This window comes from Aquarana catesbeiana, linkage group LG09 (assembly GCF_042186555.1).
Source record: "Aquarana catesbeiana isolate 2022-GZ linkage group LG09, ASM4218655v1, whole genome shotgun sequence".
NCBI lineage: Eukaryota > Metazoa > Chordata > Amphibia > Anura > Ranidae > Aquarana > Aquarana catesbeiana.
The window spans coordinates 114,366,977-114,388,993 of NC_133332.1; the positions used below are offsets into that span (position 1 = coordinate 114,366,977).

At 43.1% G+C, this 22,017-nt stretch overlaps 1 protein-coding gene across 1 annotated transcript in view; it reads left to right on the top strand.

The window, feature by feature from the left end:
• The window catches only part of STK26 (serine/threonine kinase 26), a 161,755-nt gene that overhangs the window by 66,493 nt on the left and 73,245 nt on the right, over positions 1-22,017 (top strand). The window lies entirely within an intron of this gene.

The following is a 22,017-nucleotide window of genomic DNA, read 5'->3' on the forward strand; positions in this document are numbered from 1 at the left end:
ACACACACACACACACACACACACACACACACACACACACACACACACACACACACACACACACACACACATATATATATATATATATATATATATATATATATATATATATATATATATATATATATATATATATATATACGTACACACACATCTCTCTCAAAAAGGTGCTCAGATTTTTTTTTTTAAAACATCAATAGTTTCTCTTACCCTGTGAAGGAAAGATAACTTGTACCACCGAAGAAAAAGTGCTCCCAGAAGGAGTCCACAAGAGTTATTAACAACTTGCCGACGCCGCTATACATAGGCATAATGGCAGTGGTAGGCAAATGGGCGTACCTGTATGTCTCCTTTAATTGACGGGGCTAGCGGTGGGACCCGCAGACTCTATGTCCGCCGGTGATCGTGTCACAGAGCCACAGAACGGTGAGATGCCCATGTAAACAAGGCTTTTCCCCATTCTTCCTAGTGACATGACAGAGATCACTGCTCCCTGTCATCGGGAGCAATGATCGCTGTCATATGAGTGGTAGCCCCCCCACAGTTAGAATCACTCCCTAGGACACACTTGCCCCCTAGTGTTTAATCCCTTCCCTGCCAGTGTCATTTGCACAGTAATCAGTGTATTTTTATGAGAGATCGACCGATATATCGGCCGGACGATATTTGGCGTTTATTTAATCGGCATTAGCCGATGGTGCTGATAAAAAAGGCCGATTTTATAACTTCAGCACGAATGGCAAATGACTTCTGTAATAGAAGTCAATGCAAGTTGCCTGAAGTCTTCCCTGGTGTGACTTCTCTCCTCTCTGGGCAGCCTGCCAAGTCTGATAAAAGAAGCTAAAAAGATACAATGTTTCTACTTATCAATGAACTGAACTCCATGTGTAGGAGTTCTCAGTTTAACCATTTAAAGACTAAATCTTTTCTGACATTTGTTGCTTACAAGTAAAAATCCTGTTTTTTTCTGCTAGAAAATCACTTAGAACCCCCAAAAATTATATATATATATATATATATTTTTTTTAGCAGAGACCCTAGGGAATAAAATAGCGGTTGCTGCAATATTTTATGTCACACGGTATTTGCGCAGCAGTCTTTCAAACGCATTTTTTTTTTGTGGAAAAAATACACTAATGAATTTAAAAAAAAAACTAAGTAGTAAAGTTAGCCCATTTTTTTTCATCCAAAAGTTTGATTACCTGTTTTTGTGTATTTAATATTTAAGATATAGTTTTTTTTTTATCTAAATTATAAATACAAGTGATCTGATTGGAGGTTTGTTATGTTCAAATGTAAGACATTTTCTGTATCACTTATTACTTAAGGCTGCTTTCACACTGGAGCAGGCAGGCGTTGACGGTAAAATGCTGCTAGTTTTACCATCATTTTAGCGGCGCTATTCGGCTGCCAACGGGGAGCTTATAACCCAGCTAGCGCCCCAGGAGGGGGTTAAATGCGCCCGTGAAGCGCCGCTGCCGAATCGCATTGTTGGCGCTTTAGCAGCGGTGCCTATTCATTTCAATGGGCAGGAGTGGTCGAGGAGCGGTATACACCGCCCCAAAGATGCTGCTTGCAGGACTTTTTTAACATCCTGCCAGCGCATCGCCTCAGTGTGAAAGCACTCGGGCTTTCACACTGAGACTGCAGAGGAGCCGTTTTGCAGGCATTTTGCGGGCACTATTTTTAGCCCAAAAGCGCCTGAAAAACGCCCCATTGTGAAAGGGGTCTGTTAGATTTTATGAGATGAAGGGGAAAAAGAAAAAAAATTGGCTTAACATATTGGCCCAAAAAAAATTGGCATCATATATCGGCCAATTTCTAAATATCGGCATCGGCCAGAGAAAAACCCATGTCGGTCGACCTCTAATTTTTATAGCACTGATCGCTGTATAAATGACAGTGGTCCCAAAATGGTGTCAAAAGTGTCCGCCATAATGTCGCAGTCGCAATAAAAATCACAGATTGCTGCAATTGCTAATAAAAAAAAAAAAAAAATAGTATTATAAAAATGCCATAAAACTATCCCCTATTTTGTAGACGCAATAACTTTTGTGCAAACCTATCAATATACGCTTATTGCAATTTTGGTTAAAAAAAAAAAAATAGATATCGATCGATTTATGGATATATATATATATATATATATATATATATATATATATATATATATATATATATATATATATATATATATATATATATATCTCTATATATATAGATATATATATATATATATATATATATATAGATAGATAGATAATCTCTCTCATATATCTAGATAGATAGATAGATATAGATATATATCCCCCAAAATATATTAAAAAAAAAAACTAATTTTTTCCTCAGTTTAGGCCAATATGTATTCTACAAAATATATATAATATATAATATAATATATATATATATATATATATATATATATATATATATATATATATATATATATATATATATATATACACACAGTGGGGACGGAAAGTATTCACAAACTTTTCTTCTCAGCATTACATACTGACATATTGTGTGTAATATGTCCGCCTGTGTCAGATTTCGTCGGAAAGAATAACTTATATTATTCACTGCAGGCGGTTTCCATCTTCATTGTGGGCATTTGAAGCCCACAAGCATTTATTTCCTGGATGTGGTGAATGCTGTGCTCCCAGCATTCACCGCTCGTTCCCGCACATGCTCAGTGGCATCCTGGGAAGCCTGAGACTAGCTCCCAGGAGTCTGGGAGAGGCTAGAAACACGCCTACTCCCACGGGAAGAGAACCAGGAAGTGCAAAGAAGAATAGAAAAATAAAAGGTAATTACGGCGATTTAAATTTTTTTTAAACGGCATGTCAGCATCTAGGCAAGGAAGAGAATACATACAGATATTGTTCAAAATTTGGGTGGAACCCCGCTTTAAATGTTTCACTCTTTGCTATATTGCAGCCATTTGCTAAAATCATTTAAGTTCATTTTTTTCCTCGTTAATGTACACACAGCACCCCATATTGACAGAAAAACACAGAATTGGTGACATTTTTGCAGATTTATTAAAAAAGAAAAACTGAAATATCACGTGGTCCTAAGTATTCAGACCCTTTGCTGTGACACTCATATATTTAACTCAGGTGCTGTCCATTTCTTCTGATCATCCTTGAGATGGTTTTACGGTTCTACACCTTCATTTGAGTCCAGCTGTGTTTGATTACACTGATTGGACTTGATTAGGAAAGCCACACACCTGTCTATATAAGACCTTACAGCTCAGTGCATGTCAGAGCAAATGAGAATCATGAGTTCAAAGGAACTGCCTGAAGAGCTCAGAGACAGAATTGTGGCAAGGCACAGATCTGGCAAGGTTACAAAAAAATTTCTGCTGCACTTAAGGTTCCTAAGAGCACAGTGGCCTCCATAATCCTTAAATGGAAAACGTTTGGGACAACTAGAACCCTTCCTAGAGCTAGCCGTCTGACCAAACTGAGCTATCGGGGGAGAAGAGCCTAAGAACCCAAAGATCACTGTGGCTAAGCTCCAGAGATGCAGTCGGGAGATGGGAGAAAGTTGTAGAAAGTCAACCATTACTGCAGCCCTCCACCAGTCGGGGCTTTATGGCAGAGTGGCCCGACAGAAGCCTCTCCTCGGTGCAAGACACATGAAAACCCGCATGGAGTTTGCTAAAAAACACCTGAAGGACTCCAAGATGGTGAGAAATAAGATTCTCTGGTCTGATGAGACCAAGATAGAACTTTTTGGCCTTAATTCTAAGCGGTATGTGTGGAGAAAACCAGGCACTGCTCATCCTCATCACCTGTCCAATACAGTCCCAACAGTGAAGTATGGTGGTGACAGCATCATGCTGTAGGGGTGTTTTCCAAAACGTCTTTCAGGACAGCACCCGAGAGATCATGGCTCCTCCTCCCACAGGAAACACCTCATCAATTAAGTCTTTAAATTGGAGCCCTCCACGTTGCCTCGTCAGTTTTTTGTGTTTCCTCCAGCTGGAGGAACACCTCTGGTGGGAGCCATGATCTCTCAGGTTTATCCTGGGAGACACAGGTTCTCACCTGTTAGGTCTTTTTATGGCTAGGAGAGTGAGCCTCCCACTTGCCTCTCAGATGGATGGTCCCGTGGGCTCCCTCTCCCTCTTCCGTGCTCGGGGAGAGCCTGTACGTCTGGGGGTGCTGCCTCCAAATTTTTTGGCCAGACAGGCGGCCGTCCTCTGTTCCCTGCGGGCTGCATTGGAGGAACGAGCGGTGGCGGCCGCCATGTTTCTGGTGGCAGAAGAGCGCTTCAGCCACGTCCTGTAATGGGAGGAGGCAGCACTTCCGGGTCGGCGCGCGCGTCATTTCCGGTCGCAAAGCGCAGTGGGAGAGGGCAGGGTCACCTGGTGCCTTATTTCCGGTTCCAGGTCAGCGCAGCGGCGTTTTCGAATCTGGAACCGATCGTTTCACCACGCACCGCAGACAGCTATGGATAGCGATGCAGCGGATAAGGGGGCAAGCCAAGGCGCCACCCTTTCCCCCCCTTCCCCCACCACCCCCCCCCCCACCCCCTCCATGGGAATGTATGTTGCAGTGGCTAGATTTAGTATATCTGCCCTACAACAGGGGATTAGGTGGTGGTGGCGGCTTGCTGGGCACATGGAAAGGAGATGTTATCTTCCTTAGTGCACCTGGGTGTCTTATTTGCGCTGTATTGCAGCCTTTTAAGCGTGGTTCCATGTCTCTTTTCTGTTTGTCCAGGCCAAAGGTTCTGCCCAACCAGTCAAGAAAAGGTGCCCTGTCTGCAAAGAGAAATTAAGTGATGCTTGGACCAAAACGCTTTGTGCAGAGTGCATTACAAATTTGGTCAGAGAGGAGACTCCATCCGTATGTGGCGACTTGGTTTCAACAATAAAGGATGAGCTCCGGGCCACCTTTCAAGCTTTTAGGTCTAATCTAAGAGAGGAACCAGGTCCCTCTAGGGATTCTTTGGTTCCGCAGCCATCTTCAGAACCCCAGGGCGGCTCTCAAATAATTTTTGGGGGTCCGATATCCCAGGACGCTTCTCAAGGGTCCGTTTCCCTCGCTCCAGATGATACAGATTCTGAGGAGGAGGAAAATGAATCAGATGCTGCTTCTAAATACAAATTGTCACTAGAAGAGGTGGGAGGACTCCTGAAGGTAATCCATGCCACTTTGGGGATAGAAGAGGAAAAGAAGGAACTCTCCCTGCATGGCCGCATGTATGCTGGTTTAGGAGATTCAAAAGGCCGTTCTTTTCCAGTCCATTCAGTTATCACTGATATGATTAAAAAAGAGTGTCTGGAACCTGAGAAAAAGCCTTTCTTTTCCCGGGCTCACAAGAAAAGATTTCCATTTGAGGAATAAGGTTCCAAAATTGGACTCTGCCTTTTCTCAGGTCTCTAAGTCTACGGACCTCGCCTTTGAGGATATGGGCACTCTGAAGGAGCCTATGGACAAAAGGATGGACCTGCTTCTTAAAAGAACCTGGCAATCAGTGATGCACAATCTGAAACCAGCAATGGCAACAACCTGTGTTGCAAGGAACTTAGATCACTGGGTTAACCAGTTGAAAGCCCATGTCATAGCAGATTCTTCAAAACAGGAGATTCTAGACTTTTTCAACCCTGTCTGCAGCAATATCATATATTGCGGATGCGTCTGTGGAATCTATCCGCATGTCAGCAAGGTCAGCAGCTTTAACTAATTCTGCCAGAAGGGCCTTATGGCTGAAGACGTGGCCAGGGGATGCTGCATCTAAAAATAGATTGTGTGGTATTCCGTTTGCAGGTGATCTGCTATTCGGTTCAGAGCTAGAGTCCATTCTTGACCGTACGGAAGATAAGAAAAAGTAGTTTCCAGTTAAGAAAAAGCAGGTGCAAACCCGTAAGCGTTTCTTTCGGCCCCAAAAAGGTCAGCAGGAAGGAAAAACGCAGGGCAAGAGGAAGTCATGGTCTTCTCAGAAGCCCAAAGGTAGGGGTGGAGTCCTCTTCAATCCTCCTGCGGCCTCCGCAAAACCACAATGACTCCTTCAAGGTCGGGGGAAGACTCCAGGAGTTTCTTCCTCAGTGGAGAGCCATTTCTTCAAATCAGTTCGTTGTAAATATGCTCTCCCAGGGGTATGTGATAGAATTCACGGAATAACCTCCAAAAAGATTCCTGGTGACAAACGTCCCAAGGGATGCAGTCAAGGCTTTCGCCATGAAGTCCCTAATTCAGGAACTGAAAAATCAGAAAGTCATTGTTCCGGTCCCGGCAGGGGAGTTCTTCCAGGGGTTCTACTCACATGTTTTTCTGGTTCAGAAACCTTCAGGAAAGTTCCGTCTTATCCTGAATCTCAAAATGCTGAACAAATCAGTAGAGTACAGAAGGTTTCGGATGGATTCAATATTTTCAGTAAGAAACCTCCTGTATCAAGGGTGCTATATGGCATCAATAGATTTACAAGATGCCTACCTCCACATTCCTATTGCCGCCAGGTCACAGAAATATCTGAGGTTAGCACTGAAAGAAGGGAAGAAGGTGGTACATCTACAATTCAAAGCACTCCCGTTTGGTCTGTCATCATCCCCAAGGGTCTTCACGAAAATAATGGCCGAAGCTCTGGCGCCTCTGCGTCTAGAGGGGATCTCAGTTATTCCTTATCTGGACGACCTGCTGTTTTTTGCCCAGACCAGAGGAGGTCTTCAAGAAAACTTGCTCAGAGCCCGTGTTCACCTAGAATCCATAGGGTGGATTTTAAACCTTCAAAAATCAAATCTGATTCCCACACAGGAAGTGTTATTCCTGTGTTTCCGTATCAACTCTTTGGAACAAAAAATTTTTCTTCCAGAGGAAAAACAGAAAAAGTTGGTACAAGTGGTGTCACTGCTACAGTCCAATCAATTTCTGTCCATCAGGAAGGTCATGTCAACATTGGGAACCCTGACCTCTTCCATACCGGCCATCCAGTGGGCAAAGCTCCACTTCAGACCTCTGCAAAGTTTCCTGTTAAAAACCTGGAATCACCAGCAGGATTCACTAGATTCATTAGTGAAGATCCCTACTTCAGTAAAAAGAAGTCTTTGGTGGTGGAAGAACCAGACAAGGTATTCAGAGGGTCTGTTATGGTCCTTCCCAACCCAGGTGAGGTTGACAACCGATGCCAGTTCCTGGGGTTGGGCGGCTCATATGAGCGGCCGGTGGGCCCAGGGCTCGTGGGCCACAAAAGATGCACTGAGGTCCTCAAATTGGAGGGAACTAAAAGCTATAGAGATGGCCTTACTGGCCTTTGTGAAAGAAGTCCAGGGGCAGCATACTCCGATCCTGTCAGACAACGCCATGGCGGTGGCTTACATAAACAGACGGGGGAACCAGAAGCAAAGTTCTGCAAAGCCTGGCAAAAGGCATTCTGAGTTGGGCAGAGCTCCATACTCTATCCTTATCCGCGGTCCATTTAAAAGGGACCCTAAACAGAGTAGCGGACTTCCTAAGCAGGAACCAGATATTGGAAGCAGAGTGGCAATTGAATCCAGAAGTCTTCCATTTAATAGTGCAGAAATGGGGGCGCCCAAGAGTGGATCTCTTTGCCACCCAGGAAAACTCACAAATGTCTCGCTTCTTCTCCCTAGAGGAACCATTGCCAGATGGTTGAGAATGGCTATCTCAGAAGCCTATTCCCTTACAGGTCAAGAGAGTCCAGTGAATGTCCGGGCTCATTCTACAAGAGCTTCGGCGGTGAGTTGGGCAGAAAAAGCTGGCGCCACCCCCGAACAAATCTGTAAGGCAGCTACTTGGACAAGTCTGACAACCTTTGCCCGTCATTATAGGTTAGACCTCATGACGGCTGGGGACCAGGCTTTTGGAAGGAAAGTCTTACAGGCTGTTGTCCCACCCTAATTAGAGTAAGTCTCGATTATCCTCTCGGGTGCTGTCCTGAAAGACTTTTTGGAAAATTGCAAGTTAGACTTACCGGTAACTTGTTTTCCAATAGGCTTTCAGGACAGCAGTAACCCGCCCTTTTTTTATGCTAATGCTGTAATACTATGATATAACTGTCGCTTATGTGTTGCAGCTGGGGCTGGAGTTCTCTACAAACAACTGACGAGGCAACATGGAGGGCTCCAATTTAAAGACTTAATTGATGAGGTGTTTCCTGTGGGAGGAGGAGCCATGATCTCTCTGGTGCTGTCCTGAAAGCCTATTGGAAAACAAGTTACCGGTAAGTCTAACTTGCAATTTTTCAGCTGCAGGGACAAGACGACTGGTTGCTATAGAGGGAAAGATGAATGCGGCCGAGTACAGGGATATCCTGGAGGAAAAACTCCACCAGAGTGCTCATGATCTCAGACTGGGCGGAATGTTTACCTTCTAACAAGACAATGACCCTAAGCACACAGCTAAAATAATGGAGTGGCTTCACAACAACTCCGTTGTTCTTGAATGGCCCAGCCAGAGCCCCGACTTAAACTCTATTGAGCATCTCTGGAAATACCTAAAAATGGCTGTCCACCAACGTTTACCATCCAACCTGACAGAACTGAAGAGGATCTGCAAGGAGGAATGGCAGAGGATCCCCAAATCCAGGTATGAAAAACTTGTTGCATCTTTCCCAAAAAGACTCATGGCTGTATTAGATCAAAAGGGTGCTTCTACTAAATACTGAGCAAACGGTCTGAATACTTAAAACCATGTGATATTTCAGTTTTTCTTTTTTAATAAATCTGCAAAAATGTCAACAATTCTGTGTTTTTCTGTCAGTATGGAGTGCTGTGTGTACATTAATGAGGAAAAAAAATGAACTTGATGATTTTAGCAAATGGCTGCAATATAACAGAGTGAAAAATTTAAGGGGGTCTGAATACTTTCCGTCCCCACTGTATAGATATATTGATATTGATATATTGTAGAAGAATACATATTGGCCTAAACTGAGGAAAAAATAGTTTTTTTTATATATTTTTGGGGGATATATATTTATAACAAAAAGTAAAAAATATTGCGCTCTTTTTTTTTTTTTTTTGTTTATAGCGCATAAAGTAAAAACCGCAGAGGTGATTAAATACCACCAAAAGAAAGCTCTATTTGTGGGGGAATAAAAGGATGTCAATTTTGTTTGGGTGCAACATCGCACGACCGCGCAATTGTCAGTTAAAGCGACGCAGTCCCGAATTGCATAAAGTGCTCTGGTCAGGAAGGGGCTAAAATCTTCCGGGGCTGAAGCTGTTAAACGAGCTCCTTACCATCTGCTCTGATCCCACAAGGAGATCATTAGACACCTTGCTGCATAACGACCATATACACCATGATCTTGCATGTAAAGGTTCCACGATCTCCTAAGCCAAGAGACTCCATGGAGGAAGTTAATTTACAGCAGAAAATCCACATGTAGTATTTTACCAAGATTTTAATAAAATGAGAAAATCACACACGCAATTTTTAAGGAATTGCACAGCATGTGTTACAAACAGCAGGTCCAAGTGATCAGGTGGACTTTGCGGAATAATGTCATGCGTGAGGCCCCTCTGAAACGCGTTTCTCTCTGTAACAACGTCATCTGGGGATATGAGGCTCATGCGGGACGTTAACACAGAATAAATAATATATTATAAATATAATTACAATTTATACATGTATAGAAGAAGCCTTTCTTTTCTAATGTCCATGGCAGCCTTGAATCTACACCCTCTTTTCAAAATGTCAAAGATGCCTTCTGAGCCCTGACTTCCTGTAGCATCATGTGACCACTCAGGAAACTTTGTATCCCATCATGTACTGCCTTACTGCATCTCAGAATAGGGTGTGTTTTACCTCCCAGGACCACGCCTCCCTCATTACTTCTTTTAGAAAGCACTGCAGCACTGGGCTGAACCAAGGTAGTGGGTGGAAACTATCTCTTGGAGGAGAAGGGCACGGGGGCAGGGTATTTTTAAATGAGGTCAGCTGCTGAAGAACTTCCTGCATTCTACTCACTGCTCTGGCGTCCTGCAGGATGGATACCAGGAAGTCATGGAGGGGTTTTCTATAGAAGAAAGCAGAGGTGAGGCCACCTTCAGAATATAGGCCCAACTTTTTTCTTTTCTGCAAAAGCGGTATATTAATGCAACAAAAATAATTGCAGCACTCGCAGTAGTGCAAAAATTAATATCAAATATAAATCGTCCAATGTGAAAACAATTGATCAAAAATAATGTTAATGAATATAGCAAAACGTCCCAATAAAAGTACTCTTGTGGTCCAATCCTCTGACAGTGCTATAGTGCTCCAAGCGTTCATTCCGTAGTGTCGCACACCCCTCCTGTGTTCCCACTCACCAGATATAATGGGCCCCTAGCTTTTCGGTCTAAGGGTCATACAAGCTGAAATCTGGCAATGACGGCTCAAAAGAGATTCAATGGAGATCTCCCCCCAGCGTCGTTATCAAAGGTTGACATATTCACCAAAAATGAAAGCCGATAAGTGAAGTTCTCTATAACTGGGGTTTATTGCGCAAAAAAGAGTTTGTACTTGCAAGGCACCGGTGCCAAGTCCAAACGATGTCGCTTCCGGTTTCGGTGGAACGCACACTGGATGCATTGTTTCCTGGGTTAAATCCCTGCATTATGTGTGCCTATTTTATTTTACATCGGTGTCTTGTAAGTACAAACCCTTTTTTTGCGCAATAAACACCAGTTATACAGAACTTCACTATCGGCTCCCTTTTTCTTCTTTTTTTTTTTTTTTTTTTTTTTTTCATTTTTGGTGAATATCTCAACCTTTGATAACCACACTGGGGAAGATCTCCATTGGAGTCATCATTCCTTGCCAGATTTCAGCTTGTATGACCCTTAGACTAAAAAGCTAGGGGTCCATTATATCTTGTGAGTGGGGACACATGAGGGGGGGGGGGGTGTCACACCACAGAATGAAAGTTTGGAGTGCAAGAGCACTTTTTTTAGGACATTTTGCAATATTCATTAACATGATTTTTGATCAATTGTTTTCACATTGGATGATTTGATATTTTTGCACTGTTGCAAGTGCTGTCATTTATGTTGTATAATTTCAAGTGAGGAGCACTTTGTGTACAGCAACTGCAATTTTCATATTATATTTCACGTATTTACTTTCAGCATGAGTATTTATAAGTGTTGAGAGGTATATTACTGGCATGCTGGTACATAGGGAAGCTGTACTTTGGTTGGAGGGGGAAAATGAACTTTAAGCCCCATAAACACTATTACATTTTCTGCAGATTTTTGTCTTTAGATTTACCAAAACTATGTAGCGCAAGGGCCTGCCTGATTGCATACAAATTGAAACTTTTAAGGTTTGACCTCATATTATATGGATTTGGTAAATCTGAAGACAAAAATCTGCAGGAAATCTAATAGTGTGTATGGGGTCTTAGCGTTTAAAAGACAAACTTGCATCTATGTATCACCTGCAATAGCCCTATAATTTTTGACTATCTTCCTTGAGCGTCATGGTTAGTTTCAAAGCATTCAGAAGGTAACATATGGACTTCCATGACCAAATGTTCCAAACAGCAAGAAAAAAACAGACATCTAAAAACTAGCATCCTTGCTTACGACTTTTAAAGTGTGATTTACATGTGTTCCCGCATGTCGCGCATAGGGCAGTCTGTTCACTTCAGTGGGCTGCCATATGCACGATTATCACCCAAAAGCAGCTCCTGCTCATTTTTTGGGTGATGAGCTTCATGATTTTCTAAATGCGCATTCTGCTGCAATTACGTCATGCATTAATCATTGCAAAATTGCACTGTTTGGGGTGCCTTTAAGAATAATGGCACCTAAATGCACGATTTTGAATCACAGGCAGAATTGCAGCTATTCTGTCAGATTTCAAATCGCCAAGTGTGAACGGGGCCCAAAACGCCCAACAAGCAAAATCCCATTCATTTAAATGGCCTGTGTTCACATCTGAGCATTCTGTCGCCTGAAGCAAAATGGCTGAAGCTCAAAAAAAGAATGAGCTTCTTTTTAGGCAGATAAGGCTCGGTTCACACAGGGACGACTTGTCAGGCGACCTAGTCGCCTGACAAGTCGCCTCCCATTCTGTGCTATGGAACCGTTCTAAGGGGAGCGACGCAAGTCGCTCCGACTTAGAAAAAGGTTCCTGTACGACTTTGGGGGCGACTTGCATAGACTTCTATACAGAAGTCGTTTTGCAAGTCGCCCGGGCAGTCGTGTGCAGGTCGCCTCGGTGAGGCGACCTGCAAGTCTTGCCACCTCTGGTGTGAACCGAGGCTTACAGGCCTTTTTCTGTTTTTTTTTTTTTTTTTTTTACATTGGTGACCTTTTGACCTGTACAAAATCGTGGTAAAATTGTGCAACTTTATGCCTGAATACGATACTCTCAGGTGTGAATGCAGCCTAAGTGTTTACATTTATCTAGTGCTGTATGGAGTCTGTTTTTATTGCGTTTTTTTTTTTTTTTTTTTTTGGGCCAAACTGAGCTCTTTTCATAAACCCAGGCAGATTTTAACCTTTTCATTTCCCTGCATGAAAATCTAATTCCTGTATAGATCACATTTTTCCTGTGTGGCAGCTTGACCTATATTCTGCAGACTAGTGTGTTAAAGGAATGCTCTGCAGACCCATTCACACTTTTGCATGTGTATTGCTATATGTGCATTGGTGCAAAAGGACCGTTGGGGTCCCCCACCACTGCTGGTGTAGAAAGAATGTAGCATTTGTACATTGTAAAGAACACCAATGATAGTGGTTAGTCTGCCAGGTTCTAAGGCTGATTTGGTTATCTGGGTTTCTTTAATTTAAAAAAGCTAGTTTATTGATCATCTGTGTTCTTGGAATAATTGCAAAGTAGCAGAAATGGTATGGTCTTTGGAACTACTTGACTTTAGTGTATCAGTCTGCGAAGTGCTACCCTCATAAATTGTAGATGAGAGTGCAGCGTACTAAAATGAACCCTCCAGCTTCCATTCACAAGCTAACAGTGTGAGCAAAAGCAGAGCACCACTCTTGATTCTTTACTCTAGGCAGATTTAGAAAGGAGAAATATCGTTCTGTCAGAGCACTCTGCTGAAACATAGCCTCCTTGTAATTCATTGCAGATATGTTGAAAGCAAAAAAACTTTTCAGTAACTGTAAGTTTAATGAAAGTAGCCACTGCTGCTCTGCTTATTTTACTCTTGTGTTTTTTTTTGTGTGTGCCCTTGCAGTTTTAAACTATTACCCATTGGCAATCTCTAAAATTAAAAACATTCTTAATGGATGGGCCCACCTGACATTCACATTATGATCCCCCAAACAGCTTTTACGGGTTAATGAAATGCGTATGCTTTCCTTAAATTACTCTGTTAGGCGATGGCTAACTTTGGATTTCCCCAGATCTGCACTGTATTTGAAAAAAGTGAGTCTGATGGGGCTGCTTAACACTCTTGTAATCACTAGCCATCAAATTCATTAGCTGTCACTTTTGGACAACTGCAGACCAGCCCTATAATTTGGAAAAATACATGTTCCTACAAAGGCTTGATTGTGACAGATGTTGAAATTGCTAAATATAGAAACGTTTTTCTGTCTAAAATATTTCCTTATTTATCTTGGGTACAAACGTCACTGGTATACAAAGTGTACTAACAGAACTGTGAGTGCCAGGCCAAACCTGTTGCTGGCAGCATGTGCCTGCTGCTGCAGCAGCTCTCGGACCTAAATGACCGCGGTCAGCATCTATAAAAGCTGACAGAAAATTGAAGACGTGGTCCATGGAAACCAGTTAAATTCCACTCGTCTAGTGCAGCTTCTTAAAATTAAAGGAAACATCTAGTGGTTTTGAGCAGCACATTAGGACCTATACAAAGAAAATATAAATCCTAGTGTTAACTTTTTTACCTTTTTGCTATTGTCTTTTGTCTTCTTCCAGCTTCAGTAAAAATGTTGGCTACATAATCCAAGAAGCATTGAAAATAAATGATTGGTTCTCTTTCAAAAATTGGAGTCATTGAAGTACTCATTAATTTCCAGCACCAGTAGGGAAAGCCCTTTTCTTTGCTTTTTCTTTCTTCTTTTTTTTTTTTTTTTTTTTTGTATTCCTATTCACTTCCAGTCGTTAATTTTTTTGAATGCTTGTTTTTCCCAACATCTGTTTTTCAACAAAGGTGTTGATCGGTTTGTCAGCAAGTACGGTCCCACTGCTAAGCTTAAAAATCATGTGTAGTTGAGCCTAAGTAGTCTGAGCTGTTGAAACAATGTTTTACATGATTAAAGTCGAACTCTTTTAGAACTTTTATTTTCTCACTCACTTTTGCAGTGTGGAGAGAGATGCAGGCCTCTGCGATGGTCACTGGGACAGATAGTTGAGGGGGAGGGTAGTATTTTTCCATTTACCATTGTAATGTGCCATTGCGTATACTATGCTTTGTATATCAGAAGAGTGGTCTTTGCAGTGTGCCTCTCCAAACGCCTTTTCAGAGCAAGTTATAAATCAGCCAAAACTTTAACCTCTTCCTGCCCAGCGACAGCATCCCTTAACGGGGCCTGTATGCCTGGGGGTGAGCAAGATCGGCAATTATATGACCACTGTGAATAGCTGTCACAATGGTTACATGATCAGGAGCCGGTTCTACCAGCTGTCGATCATTATTGGACTGAGCTATGTTGGACAGCTTGGACTCTTGTGCTGGGAGTGCCATTCAGCACAGAAACATCAGCTACCCAGTAACGCATATGTGCAGCATGTGCACCTTGCAGCCCACCCTTTTGCCACTGCACATGTGTTATGGATGGGAACAGGTTAATCCATTGAAGTGGATGTAAACCCACACATATAACCAGTGAAGTGAACAGCCTCAGATGATACACAGAGATGAAACAAATCTCCCTACATATGTTTTACATGTATAGCTGTTGTCTTCACCTTTTATATACTGTTTAGAATGTGCACGTTCTGTTAGATTTTTGACTTCCTAATTCATCTGTAGGAGTAGATTATTGCTATACACTCTAGGACAGCTGATGGAGGAAAGGCGCACACACCTCCTCCCCACACATGCAGAGCGTGTCTGACTAGTTTAGCAGTCTGCTAATCTATTTATAGCAACCTGTATTCACAGCCTTTGCTCAATACTTTGTTGAAGCACCTTTGGCACCATTTACAGCCTTGAGTCTGAGTATGATGCTACAAGCTTGGCACCTATTTATGGGCAATTTCTCCCATTCTTTTTTGCAGGACCTCTCCAGCTCCATCAGGTTGGAGGGGGAGCGTTAGTGCACAGCCATTTTCAGCTCTCTCTAGAGACGTTCAATCGGGTTCAAGTTTTGGCTCCGGCTGGGCCACTCAAGAACATTCAGAGTTGTCTCGTAGCCACTGCTTTTGTTACCTCGACTGTGTGCTTAGGGTTGTTGTCCTGTTGGAAGATGAACATTCTCCCCGGTCTGAGGTTCAGAGCGCTCTGGAGGAGGTTTTCATCAAGGGTGTCTCTGTACATTGCTGCATTCATCTTTCCCTCGATCCCAACTAGTCTCCCAGTTCCTGTCACTGAAAAACATCCCCACAGCATAATGCTGCCACCACCATGCTTCTTTGTAGGGATAAGCGGTCTCTTCAGTGCGTCGGCACATGCGGATACAGTGAATATCTCCTAAATGGTGCAAGTTTAGGAGATATTCACGGTGCCTACAGGTAAGCCTTATAGGTTTACCTTTAGGTAAAAGTGGTGTAACAGGGTTTACAACCACTTTAATCTTTGACCATTGGGTTATATCTCCTCTGCAGGAGTAGGACTAGGCAGAACATAAACCTTGACTACGCCCCATGGGCCATCTTTAGTCAGTATATAACACCCTCCTTGCTCTAGGTATTTTTTTTTTTTTGTCGAGTAAGGACCTAGCTCCTTGCTTGGATCTGTTTAGTCCTAGCAATTTTTTTTTCTCCTTCCATTAGAGCTGCACGATTCTGGCCAAAATGAGAATCGTGTTTTGTTTTTTTTTTTGCTTAGAATAAAAAGATCACAATTTTTGCGACGTAAAATCTTTCACATTATACCAAAAAAAAATTGGGCTAACAGTACTGTTTATTATAGGTACTTGTATAGCGCCGTCAATTTACGCAGCGCTTTACACATACATTGTACATTCACATCAGTCCCTACCCTCAAGGAGCTTACAATCTAAGGTCCCTAACTCACAACTGTTAGTTTTTTTTTAGTTTTTTTTTTTATTCATTAAAGTAATTTTTTCCAAAAAAAAAAAAATTGCATTTGAAAGACCGCTGCGCAAATACAGTGTGACATAAAATATTGCAACAGCCATCATTTTATTCTCTAGGGTCTCTAATAAAAAAAAATATATAAATTTTGGGGGTTCTAAGTAGGGCTGAAACAACTAATCGATTGATCGATTATGAAATCAATTACTATTTTTATAGATTAAGTGGCCAGTAACATAATGGGGTTAAAAAAACTAAAATTAGCCCTTTAGAGTACAAAAAGAGCAAATAATTGCTACTGTAAATATTACTTTCACTACTGCACAGTAAAATAATGAACCCCTTACAGTAGTGATTTGCTCTTTTTGTACTATAAAGGGCGCTTTTTTTTTTTTATCCCATTATGTTACTAAACGTCTTAGGCCTGGTTCACACCTATGTGTTTTTTGCTGAAACACACTACAGTTCATTTAATTTTTTGTTTTTATTTGGAAAGGGTCAGGGATTTTTTTAACGCAAAAATTGTGCTTTTTTTGGTTCAATATACTTCAATGGAGAAGCTGCAGAACAGCATGTAATGTGTTTTTGCAGCAGTTTGTGTTTTTTAAATCTGCCCAACAACAAATTGGCCAAAAAAAGGCATAAAAAATGCAAAAACTCAAATCACAGGAAAATCAAGTGTGCAAAAAAATCAAAATGCACAGCAAAAAGCCCTGCAAAAAAAATTAAAAGCAAACTGCATAGGTGTATACTGAGCCTTATGCTGGCCACACGGATCAATTTTCAGATGAGAATATTCATACGAAAAATCTTTGTACGTTCGCTGAATGAAAGAATGTTTGAAATTTTCACTTGCTTTTAACATTCTGTTTTAAAACAAATGTAATTTCTGAAAGAAAACCACATACACTGTCTGAAAATTCCTTTGACCAAGAAGTTTTCTATTATTTTTACATTTTCCCGTCACTGTGGTTGAAAACAAACGTCGATTTGACCCCACCAACGATTGGAAAATCGAACGAATGGTCTTAAAATGAAATCTATTTTTTTTTTACGTTAGACATTGTTTTTGTATGGCCAGCATATAATATATTACAGTTGTGTTTGAAAAGCTGCAAAACAGTCTTTCATATTTTTTTTATTCAAAAAGAAAAAAAAAGTTATGAGTCTGATAATTACTAGATTCAACCTCTAACAGTATATACACTATATCTCTTCTGTCCATTATTCTCAGGGGATTAAAGATTTTACTCCTTAACCATACAGTTTTTTTTTGTTTGTTTTTTTATATTTACCATTGCATATAAGAATAAATTGCCTTTTTTTTAAACTTTACATATTAACTAAATTATACACCACACTTTAAGGTTATTAATTGAAACAATAATTGGCCAACGAATCGATTATGAAAATAATTTAGTTGCAGCCCTAGTTCTAAGTAATTTTCTAGCAAAAAAAAAAGATTTTAAATTGAAACCAACAAATGTCAGAAAAAGGTTTAGTGTTTAGGTGGTTAAACTTTCCTCACTTACACACTAAGGCTCGGTTCACACAGGGGCAACATGACTCTGGCCGCGACTTTGCGAGGCGACATGGACACGACCTGAGGGCGACACCACAGCGTGACTTGGGGCGACTTCAAGTCGCCTCCAGGACAGGCGACTTTCCAGTGGCCAATCAAACAACAATCAGCTCTGGGGGAGGGAGGGGTTTGCTTGAGAAAACCATCTTCTCTTCCTGTGAAGTCGCTTCACTATAGACCACGATCCGACTTGTAGGCGACTTCCATTGAAATCTATGGGTACAAGTCGCCTAGAAGTCGCCTTGAAGTAGTACAGGGACAACAGACGGAGGCTGGCCCGTGCGTTAAATGTCTCACAGGGTCGCATATGACTGGGCTTTGGTCCGAGTCACAGCATCCTGGCTGACAGCGGGTACTCTCCAGAGATAGTCGAACCTGCATGCAGAATCCCTCCTCCCATCCCTCAGTTAAGCTGGGTTTCCCCCTATCTCCCCTACACCCCCCTCTGTGAATGTTCTCTGAGGGGGGACTCATGTGCTGCTGTGTATGCTGCCTTGTTAGTATGGGCTGGAGTCTGGTGGGGGTTCCCAGTGCAGAGGTTTCCCCCATCCCCCCCTCTATGGGTGTTCCCTGGGGGGTGGCTACAGTACCTGGAGGGGGGTCCCAATGCACAGGACGCAGCGGAGGCTTCTGTGGACTCTGGGAACTATCTGCCAGCATTTGGCGGCCATTTTCCATTAGTCTGGCTTGGTCTTTGGCCGGCAGCTATGTATGTGTAGTTCGTAGCCATTCTTCCTTTAGTCTGGATCGATGCTGGAGACAGAGCTGTGCAGAGACAGGCTGAGCGGATCACGTGGTTTACGGGGCTTCTGGATCTCCTCTCTTCCTCTTCCTCCTGGGGATGGATAATATAAATATAATTTTGACACAGGGCATACTGAGTGCTCCGATCTAGCTTTCTCCAGTCTGGTCATTCCCTGGGGGGGGGTCCCTTCTGTTTACCAGCAAGCACCCTAGTAGGGGGAGGTCTACTATAGCAGTGCCAAAACTCTTGTGCTGCAGGATCTCCCTTATTCCATGGAGCCTCAGTGTCAAATCTCTTCCACTGATCCCCTCTTGGGGGTGCCTGGTCACTCGGAACCCCAGCTTCCTGTTAATGTGCTGACGGTGGTCCTAGAATCCCTAGTATCTTGGGTGGAAGTGGTGGGCAAAGGCCTGGCAGGAAGCGTCCTCCGTCTTCTCCTGCTCAGCCTGTCTCATCTGACTTAGTCTGATCCGTCCGATAGTGACAATGACTCCTCCATGGCCACAGCAGCGAAGGAAAAAATGCTGGTGGACGCACTTGTTACTGTAGTGTGGGAGACTTTAAAAATGGAGGCTCCCATGCTGTCCAAACTCTCAGCTTCAGTGGTAGTGATGATAGGCATGCTGTGGCTGTAAAACTGGTCTGCAGACCAAGCCTCTAAGAAAGCTCTGCTCTTTCAAGGCGATCGCCTGCTTGGGGCTACCCTGGATGACATTAAGGGTGTGTCGGGGGGGGGGGAGAAGAGTACCTTCCTGCCACAGTCTAAAAAGGGAAGGGGCCTTGTAAACGTGAGCCTTCCTTCTCAGCCCACAAATTCTTCTGGGCTCCCCGGACTGCGGACAAGGAAAACCGATCTCTCAAGTCTTCCTTGGGAAGTTCCAAGGAATCTTGCTATGGTAGGTCTAGAGCTGGCTTCTCCAATCCCGCAGAAAAGACCCCCTCAGCATGAAGCTCTGCCCTCATCCATAACTGGGGTGGGGGCTTCTTTGCTGGTTTCCAGCTTCGTGGACCTCCTTTGTGAGCGTCAAGGGGATCCACGAATTCAGCCTTTCGGGGTACAAAAAAAGGGGGGCAGAGTTCGTCCACTTCAGGGGGCCCTGAGTTTCCTTGTGCCAATATAATTCCTGCAAAGGTTCAGGTGGCGTCTGAACTACCCAAAGGCCCCTCTATCCCCATCCCAGAAGTTGAATTACTTGGGTCTTCAGCAGGTTCAGTTCAACTGGAAGTTACCAAGACTCGTGGCAATGTCATGGGTTCCTCTGGTGGATGCTGCAGTCGTCATAGTGCTGATGTTGGGCCAACACCTTCCTCTTCCGCTGTGCCTGCAAAGGATCGAGGGCGATAGTCTTCTGGTCATTCTGTTGGCTTTTAATGTCCCTTGGGAGCTACCTCTCAGAGGACCAGTTGTCCCAAGGGCTGAGCTTCCATCCTGCTTTACAGTTGTGGGTTTGATGGCTTGGCTGTTGAAAGCCAGGTACTGAGGGATAGAGGTTTGTCTGGATCAGTGATCCCTACTATGTTGAAGGCGAAGTCCACTTTTAGCAAGATATACCATCTTAAGTGGAAGCATACATTTATTGGTGTGAGTCGATTGGTGCTCATCCTCGATCCTTTGCTGTGGTTTGGATCTTGGCCTTTTTTCAACGGGGCATTGGGCAGAGGTTGGATTTGAGTACCCTCAAGGGCCAGGTGTCTGCCTTAGCAATCTTTTTTCAGCGACCCCTTGCCACGTACTCTTTAGTTTGTACCTTTATTCAAGGAGTCCGGCATGTGGCTCCACCTGTACATTCTCTTTTGCTGCCATGGGATTTAAAATTGGTACACTCGGTTCTCCAGAAACCTCCATTTGAGAATATTCGGGAGATTCCCTTACCTACGTTGCCCCAGAAGGTGACTATTACATCTGCCAGTAGGGTGTCGGAGTTGGAGGCATTATCTTGTGCTCCCAATTTGGTGGTCCACAGAGAAGGTGGTTCTTCATCCATGTCCATCGTTTCTACCTAAAGTGGTCTCGGACTTCCATTTAAATGAGGAACTTGTGTTATCTTTGTGTCCCAAGCCGGCTTATCCCAAGGAATTTGCTCTGTATACCTTGGATGTGGTTTGTGCGATTCAGGTGTATTTGGCAACCACGGAGTCCTTTCGGAGGTCAGACTTTTTGTGGTTACACAAGGATCAAGGGCTTTGGCTACCATCTCCAACTGGATCACACTGTGACTCAGGCCTATTTTATTAAAGGTCAGGTTCCTCCTTTTCCCTGTCGTGGCAGATTCTACTCGGACGCTTAGTACTTTTTGGGCCTTCGGTCATCATGCGTCAATATCACAGGTTTGCAAGGCGGACACTTGGTCGTCGGTGCATATACCTTTACTAAATTCTATAAAGGTAGACATTTTTCCATCTGCGGATGCTTCTTTTGGGCGCAAGGTTTTGCAGGCTGCTGTTTGGGGGGGGGGGGTTCCAGTTCCCTCTTGAGGGTTTTTTTCTTCATATTTTTATTTTTCAGATGGGGCTCCTGTAAATCCTGTTTAAGGCTCCTGTGTCCTGGTTAGGGCTCTTGTGTTTAGCCTTGGGTTAATTTCCCCACCCCTCATTTTTCTTTGGCACTGCTTTTGGACATCCCAATGGTCAAGATTAAGGAGGCGCTTTGTAAGTCTAACTCAGAGAAATTGATTTTACGATGAGTACAAAAATCCAAGTTTATCCTTGGTTCATGGACGGACATATCACCTCCTTAATCTTAATCATTGGGACGCAACACCCACCCCTCTATGGAGTTTTTGATACTTATAATATTGCTTGCTACTAAACTGAATACATAGCGCAGGGAGGGGGTTATATACTGACTGAGGATGGCCCATGGGGTGAGGCCAAGTTCTACTCCTGCAGAGGCAATATAACCCAATGGCCAAGCTTAACGAGGCGCTTTGTCAGTCGAACTCAGAGAAATGGATATTACTGTGTGTACAAAAATGCCCACCCCCCCCCCTTCTTTTTTTTTTTTTTTTTTTTTGTCAAGTCAAACCATGTTTTTGGAGTTTTCAGAGTGCGGAAGGGTTAGAACATTTGTCAGGTTTTTGTTTGTGTCCCCACAGGGGGAGCACTCCCCTTACTTCCGCGAGAATCTCAAATCTCTCCAGGGCACACAGACTGCAACAAAACTTTTTTTTTTTTTTATGTTCTAATCCACTTAGACCCCTGTCACACTGAAGGAGTTTTTTCAGGCATTTTAGCGCTACAAATAGTGCCTGAAAAATGCCTCCCCAATGTGAAAGCCCGAGTGCTTTCACACTGGTGCCGTGCGCTTGCTGGACGTTAGAAAAAAAGTCCTGTATGCAGCATCTTTGGGGTAGTGCGAGAGCGGTCTATACACCGCTCCCAAAACACCCAGCACATTGAAATTAACTGGCAGCACTGTCAAAGCGATTCGGCAGCGCCGCAACACAGGCACTTTAACGCTTTATTTGGCCGCTAGCAGGGGTTGAAAGCGTCCCTCTAGCGGAGGAAAAGGGCAGCTAAAACCAGCTTTCACACTACGCCGC